The sequence below is a fragment of the Camellia sinensis genome, chromosome 7 (genome assembly GCF_055761805.1).
Source record: "Camellia sinensis isolate YWXY chromosome 7, ASM5576180v1, whole genome shotgun sequence".
NCBI classification, from domain to species: domain Eukaryota; kingdom Viridiplantae; phylum Streptophyta; class Magnoliopsida; order Ericales; family Theaceae; genus Camellia; species Camellia sinensis.
This window is the reverse complement of record NC_138967.1, coordinates 199,755,097-199,763,011: the sequence shown is the minus strand read 5'-3', so window position 1 is coordinate 199,763,011 and position 7,915 is coordinate 199,755,097.

Genomic DNA, 7,915 nt, shown 5'->3' with positions numbered 1-7,915 from the left:
GATGCCACAATATCGTTTCAAAACAGAACTTCATTCATTAAAGGACATAACATTTCAATAAGCCATGCTATCAATTATCAAATCATTTTAAGAATTCATTCAATCAATCACATATCCATTTTGATAGCAATAACATTTTCAAAAGTGAAGATAATTTGAACATATCTTTATAAGGTTATTACTTACAGTGGTTTGTGGTGACACTAAGCTTCGGACGTCCACCTAAACGAAACACATAACAAAGTACAAATGAAACTCCATTTCATTTTAATTCAATTCTCTTTATGTGTTTCTAACTTATTGTATGATTATAGGAGTCCAAATGGTGCCTAAGAATGCTCGGAGTGGCATGAGGATGCAAATATGCACTTAAAAGAGTTGGTAAAATTTTGCTGAAAACAGGGTCTCTGTTCGAGCGGGGGTTCAAAAACAAACGTGGTCGCTCGAGTATAACTTCTGTCGCTCGAGCGGTCTGCAAAAGTACTAGTTACATGAAATTCCCACTCGATGGTCACTCGAGCGGAAGACTGAGAAAAATAGTCCTTACTTGAGCGCCATTTTGGTCACTCGAGCGACCTGTAAAATTTCAGAAAACTTCTAGGAGCTCAATTTTCACGCTCGAGCGGGGTTTCCCTCGCTCGAGCGAACAGCACGAATTTTAGAATTTTCAGAACTGTGTTTGAAGTTCAAACATGGTATTCAAAGCTTTAAATCTTGGGGTTTTGGTACAAAAACATAGAGAATCATTATACAACATGAAAATACTTCCAATTTGAACCCATTTATTCAAAACCATGATAATTTCTTAACCAAAGACTTCAACTTCAAATTATAAAATAAGTTTAACTCAAATTGAGTGTACATTTCTTCAAAACATGTTCAAAATATAATCAAGTGACATGAGAAGCATGAAACCATGAAGGATTCTCCCAATTAAGGCGTAAATGTGCCATGCATGTAGGAATTTCATGAATTCTAACTCAAATTGTGCATGCATGTGTATAATTATGTTCAATTCTTTCATACCCAAGATGATCCTAGCATACACCTTCTAACTTCATGCAAATAAACTCACAACCGTGATGAATACAACTTCTACATGACTTGATTTCAAGAATTTGGGTTGAATTCATACCTAATGTGTGAATGCAAGTGTTGTTTAGCTTAATTCTTCAATTCTCCTTCACAATTCTTCTCATCTCTCTCTAAGTGTTGAGTTCTTAGCTTCCGTTCTTCAAAATCTCAGCTCCAAGATGTATTTGAGTCTAATTGAGCTTATGTAGCTCATACACATGTATATAATTAGCTTAAGTTAATTAAGCTTAGTTAGGACTAATTAATCCCACTTCATTCTAGTAAACTCTAATCAATCATTCAAATTATTTTGATCCGAATCAAATTTCAATTAAAGTTGCAATAAAATTCTAAATATTCTAATTAGCCCATTGGGACAGTCAATTTCAGTTCTTGAAGCCGTTTAGGCTCTCAATTTTTGTCTCAAGTTATCAATTTGAACAGACATTCCATGTGACAATAGATAATTATAAAATTAAACATGTAATCACACAATTAAACACACAATCATGCAATTAAACTTATTAAAATAATATAATATACTAGTCTGGAGGTCGGGGTCGTCACACAATGGATCACTGTTGATGCACATCTACTTAGCTGTCTTACTACTATTTTATCTTCATGCATATTCATATCTGTTCTTCATTGTATCACAAGTCATGAAGTATGGACTACATTGGCTACCAAATTCACTTCATTGTCCAGATCACATGTCCATCAATTGAAAACCAAACTTAGTCATCTTACCAAGAAGAATTCAACAATGGAGGACTATCTCTGTCAAATCAAGACTATTTCTGATCAGTTAAGTCTTGTCGGATCACCAATTCATGATGAAGATCTGGTTTTACTTACTCTCAATGGACTACCTGATGAGTACAATGCCTTTAAAACAACAATTCGTACCGGACTTGAACCTATCTCTATTGCTACCTTATCTTCATTATTGTGTTATGAATCCATTCATATTGAAGGCTCTCTTAAACAGGCTTACACATTAGATCTTCCATTTGCTTATGCTGCTACTAGAATTAATTCTAGAGGTAGTTCTTAAGGTTACACTAGAGGAGGATAAAAAGGTAGCTATTCAGGCAGATTTTATAAAAACACTTACAGAGATGGAGGACAAGGCATGTCTACTTCATCATCATTCTCAAATCCTCCCTCTAGTCAACATAACACTCCTTCAAATCAACATGGACTGATCTATCAAATTTGTGGTAAACCAAACCACTTAGCCATAGATTGTTGGCACAGAATGGATCAGGCTTTTCAATTATCTTCTTCACAAGCAAGAGGACCACATTCTAAAGCCTATGTTGCCTCTTCTTCAAATGCTTTTGCTGCTCAAGAGCATCAGTCTACTGCTGCTGCACCTGGTTCAAATTGGTTCTTAGATTCTGCGGCCACCAGTTATTTCACAAATGATCTTAATAATTTCACTCATTTTCAGCCTTATCAAGGTTCTGACCATGTCACTATAGGAGATGGTTCTGCTTTGCCTATTTATTACACTGGTAATGGTTTGCTTCCTACACCATCTACTTCTTTTCATCTTCATAATTTGCTTCATGTTCCTTCCATTTCTGCCAATCTTTTATCAGTTCATCAGTTCATAAAAGACAACAACTGCACTATTACTTTTGATGATGATTGTTTCATTATACAGGACAAGATTTCCAAGCAAATTCTTCATAAAGGTCCTTATTCAGCTGGTTTTTATCCTCTATTAGCTTCATTTGTTTTTGCTTCTACTTCTTCTACAACTTGCTTCAAGTCTTCCACTACTTCTCCCTGCAGCAAGACCACTTAGCACAATAGATTAGGCCATCCTTCTAGTAATAAGTTGCAATTTCTTGTATCTCAAAATTTGCTGCCTACTAATGTACCTAGTTCTAATGGCAATAAGTTGTACACATGTTGTTGTGTTTCTAAGAGTCATAGGTTGCCATTTCATCTTTCTAATTCCACTATAAATCAGCCATTGGCTCTTATTCACTCTGATGTTTGGGGACCCTTTAATGCATCTGTTTCCAATTTTAAGTACTATGTTCTTTTCATTGATGATTACAGTAAGTTTACTTGGCTATTTCCTCTTACCTACAAAAGTGAAGTATTCTCTAAGTTTGTTGAGTTCAAGGCTTTTGTTGAGACTCAGTTTAATACTAAACTTCAAGTTCTTAGAAGTAATAATTTGGGGGGGGGGGAATATTTAGCAAACAAATTTCAGCAGTTTCTAAAGGATAAGGGCATCAAGCATCAACTTAGTTGTCTTCATACTCCTACTCAGAATGAAGTAGCTGAAAGGAAGCACAAACACTTAATTGAAACCACCATTGCTCTTATGCATCAGTCTGCTCTTCTATTGTCATATTGGTTTGATGCTCTTGCAACCTCAGTCTTTTTTATTATCAAACTTCCCACTTGCAAGCTCAATAACCTTACTCCTTTTGAAACTTTGTTTCATCACTCACCTGATTACTCTTTTCTAAAAGTATTTGGTTGTAGGTGTTTCACTTGGATTCGACCTTACACAACTCACAAACTTCAGCCTAGGTCTTCACCTTGTGTCTTCATTGGTTATGTTTCATCTACCAAAGGCTATAGATGTCTTGATGTTACCAGTGGGCACATCTTTGCTTCTAGGCATGTTATTTTTGATGAGTCTTATTTTCCTTTTCAGTCTCAGTCTATATCTCTTTTTTAGCCTACTCCTCATTCTCTTTCTCAGCACTAGACTTTCTTTTGGCCTTTATCCAGCTCAGCTACTCCATATTCTGTTACTGCTTCTATAGTCACCTCTACTCTTGTCAGTTGCTATCAGTGGCTATAATGTGAATCAGAATAGTGTGGAAGCAAATGATGACCGTGTTTTGGGTTACCTCATGAGTAACTACAGTGTCAAAGTAACGCCTGAAGAAAGAAAATGGCTCGCGAGTGCTGCGGCGAAGCTGACCATCGTACACCCGTGAATAGGGGATTGTCAATGGAACCTCCACCTTTGGCTCCAGGGCAAGAGTCGGGAAGTATGCATACATCCATAGCTGTGGAGAAAACGCAAGGATATATGATCAATACAATTTGAAAAGATATAGGAAATGCAAAGCAGAAAGCATACAGTGTATAAACAGATATAGGAAATGCAAAGCAGAAAGTACATGCGTTGAACAAATGTAAAGCAATAAATTTTGAATAGAAAATGCAAAGTGTAAAGAGGGAATTGAGATGTGTACCTCTCAAGCTCGCTAGTAGCCTCCGATCAAGTATTCAATCCCGCGGGAAGTCAAGCTCATATAGCAGTACAGCGTAGCGAGTCCAGTCTCGCCCCAATCGTAGAAACTCACTCGGGGAAGGACCACCAGTGCGCTCAGCAAGTATAGCCCTATGGTGTTCGCCCTGTTTGCGAATAGGGTGGTACTGAAGTGGAACATCAGAAAACCCCGAGCGTAGTGCTCTATTTCATCTACTGTCTCTGGCACGGTCCTCCAGAACCACTCCTCGAACCAGCTGTATTTGACCTGGACTGTCCGGAACAAGGGTGAGTGCGACCCCAGAAGCTCAATCCAAGCAACCTCCCGCTTCCTCATATCAAGATCAAGGGGAATCGGATCACCCCCTACGCCTAGGCCTGTGATTATGGCGAAGTCGTAAGGGGTCATCGTCATCTCTCCGGTAGTGGAAAGGTGGAGAGAGTTAGTGGTGTTCCATCATCTCTCCACTAGTGCTCCAAGAAATGGACGGCTCGCTATGACTCGTGTCAGTTCAGAGCAGAATGGGCCGAAGCCTGCCTCGTCAACAATGGCTCTTACTCCGGCAGGGAGCTCGTCGTACTAATCTTTGGCCGTCGTGGCCCCATAGCCCTTGTATGTGCGAGCGTCACCCTGTGGTAGAGGACAAGTGAATCAGTGTAAATACAGTTCGATGAACAGGAAGTGCAAAACAAATGCAATCGCATTGGTGAAAATACAGTGCAAGAGTGTGATTAGTGCAAGAAATGCAAGTAAAGAACATCAGACGTGTAAGTGTATAGAGTTCGTATCTCAACGGCAACGGCTGAAAGATGGAAGTCTGGCTCCCTCAATAAGAAATCCGCTGGTGCATTAGCGAAATTAGTGAAGTGCCTAACACCACTAGCAGGCAGAATGTGCATCTGGGGATGATGTCTCGCCGCGTCAAAAGGTTTCACTCCTGTGGTAAGGGCTTCGGCTTTGTATCAAAATCGAACTCTACCTCGAACTTCGCCTCCGGAGGAGCCCCATCATGTGGAAAGTCATCTGCTATTTGGAATATAGATAAAGAGTCGATGAAAAGTGAAAAAAATGGATGGAAAATGCCAAAAGTCAACTTAAGTCAAACCCTAGGAGAGAGAAAATGAAAAAAAAAAGTCAAAGCCCGGGAAAAGGTACCAAACCCAAGAGAAACTCGGGAGGAACAAGCCTCAAGTGGTGAAAGTGAAGAAAAAGGCACCGAAATTAGTTTTCAATCGGTTCAAAACGAAGGAAATCAATAGATTTTAGCGAATCAACTTCGCGTGGGGCATTGGAAAACGCGTATAAAGCTCGGATCTAGAGAGAAGAAAGGTCTAGAGAGAGAGAGAGGAAGGAATTTCGGTCATGGGGTATGAAGGAAATAAGCCCCCATGACCTATACATAAAGACCCACATGTGAAAAGACCAAAAGGGCCCGACCTGCCATCGATGGCCGGTCGGCCACCATTGGTGGCCAACAGTGCTTAGGGCTGGCCGACAGGCAGCCGACACCCCTCCTTGGTGACCATTAAGCTTCCAATGCTCCTCCTTTGTGTTTTGCTGCTGTTTTGTGTCCTCGGTGCTCGAGAAATGCAAGGAAAGTTCACTTTTTAAGCTCAAATTGCCTCTACGAAAGCTCCAAACTGTGTCTTCAGTGCATGATGATTCATTACTAATCAACACGAATGAGGTGTATCCTTTTTAGCTTGTTGCAACTCTTCCCAGAGGTAAATCGAAAGTTGCTATTCAATCTATTGTTGCATAGAATATGCATTTCTCCTTTGTTGCATAGAATATGCATAGAACATATCTTTCATCATTTGCTGCATAGAACATGCACTTTTTCATTTGCATAGAACATGCTGTCACTACATTTGCATAGAACATGCTTTGTTTATTGTGCATAAAACATGCACCATTTACTACGTTGTACCTGTTAAGTCTCTTTCTTATGCAGGCAAGTTATTGTATGTACGGTCCATTCAGAGGAGTTCCAGGTGAAATCATTCCTGTCCTTCGAATTACTCGCTTTGGTTTCGAACACGCAGGTGCATCCTGGTGTTCACTTTCTTTCTCCTTTTGCGTGCAGCGCGTTAGGACGCTTCGGTTAGAGACATTGGGTGCATTTCGGTGTTCTTGTTACTTCTTCTCCTCTCGCATGCAACGCGTTAAGACGCTTCGGTTAGAGACATTTGGGTGCGTTCCAGTGTTCTCGTTATCACTTTCTCCTCCTGCGTGTGTGTAGACACCCCATTTTTGACTGACCTTAAGACTCAGACGTCATCGATTGCGTGCTCGGTGATGGTGCATGTTGTGCTCGTTTTGAGATTTCGGAGTTTTCGGCTGAGAGCCTTGCCTCCGGGCCTCTGAACTTTTTGTGCTTTGGCTCGGTTTGTGGACCGAACCTTGTTTCTCTTCCTTGGAGAGAGGGAGAGGTCTTGTAGACCATCTCTTTGTGGTCGTAGACCACTTTTCATGGTCGTAGGCCACTTTTCCCGTTTGGAGACTAGTTTCCGATTTTTGGAGCCTTCGGTCGCGCGCCTTGTCTCAGGACCGCTTAACGTTCTCCGTTTGGCATGATTTTTGAACCACACCTTGTTGCCTCTCCCTAGAGGGACACCGTGGCCCGAGAGACCACTTTTGTGGTCGCATACCACTTTTGGTGCTCGTCAGCTAGTTTTCGGGGCTTTCGGCCGCGTGTTTTGCCTCTCGATCTCTCGTCTTGCATCTGTTTTGGTTTGTTTTTGGTACAAACCTTGTTTTCCTTGTTTGGAAGGTGGTACAAGGGTGGGAGACCAGTATTTCCCCTTGGAGACCACTTTTCCTCCTGCCAGCCAATTTTATGGTCGGATAATTGGCTTTCTTAGTCTTTGGACCATCTTTTCTGGTCGGCCACCATACCACCACTTTGTTTTCTGTGTGTTGACCACTCCCACCCATGGCCGACCAGTTTTTGTTCTGGGAGACCACTTGAAGTGGTTGGCCGACCACTTTAAGTAGCTGGCCGACCACTTCAAAGTGGTCGGCTGCTTTTTGTCACCTTTTTGGAGATATTTTCCTCCAGCTAGCATAGCTGGAGGGCACCAGAGCCATCCTCCATACACGTGTATGGAGGGATTGCCTTGGCCCTTAGCTTCTTGGAGAAGTTTTGCCTTTTGTTCTCTATAAGAGGGAGGCTCCTCCTCACTCCTCTAGGTTCAGAAAATTAAGGCTTGAGAGATATACATGTAGTTTTGTGTCTATCTTACTCTTCTTCTTCATTTTGTGGTTCAAAAGTGTAGTTTTGCCTTACTTTAACACACAAACACACACTCAAACACCATCCTTTTGCGAATGAGGTGCTTAGGAGCTGGTTTTGGTGTTCTTGGGTTGGTTTGAGCTTGAAAAACTTGCTGGAGTTGCAGTTGTAAAGGTGGCCTTCAAGGGTGAGTTTCTACCCCTTAAAACCCCCATTTTTGCTTAAGCTTTTAGCCCTTCTTGCATACTGTTTTAAGCTTAACTCTTAACTGGAAAAAGTTTCGTTTTTGTATGCTTAAGATCTTTGTTTAAGGTCACTTTTTCATTGGGGGTGATCTACCCCTTCTTAGGCC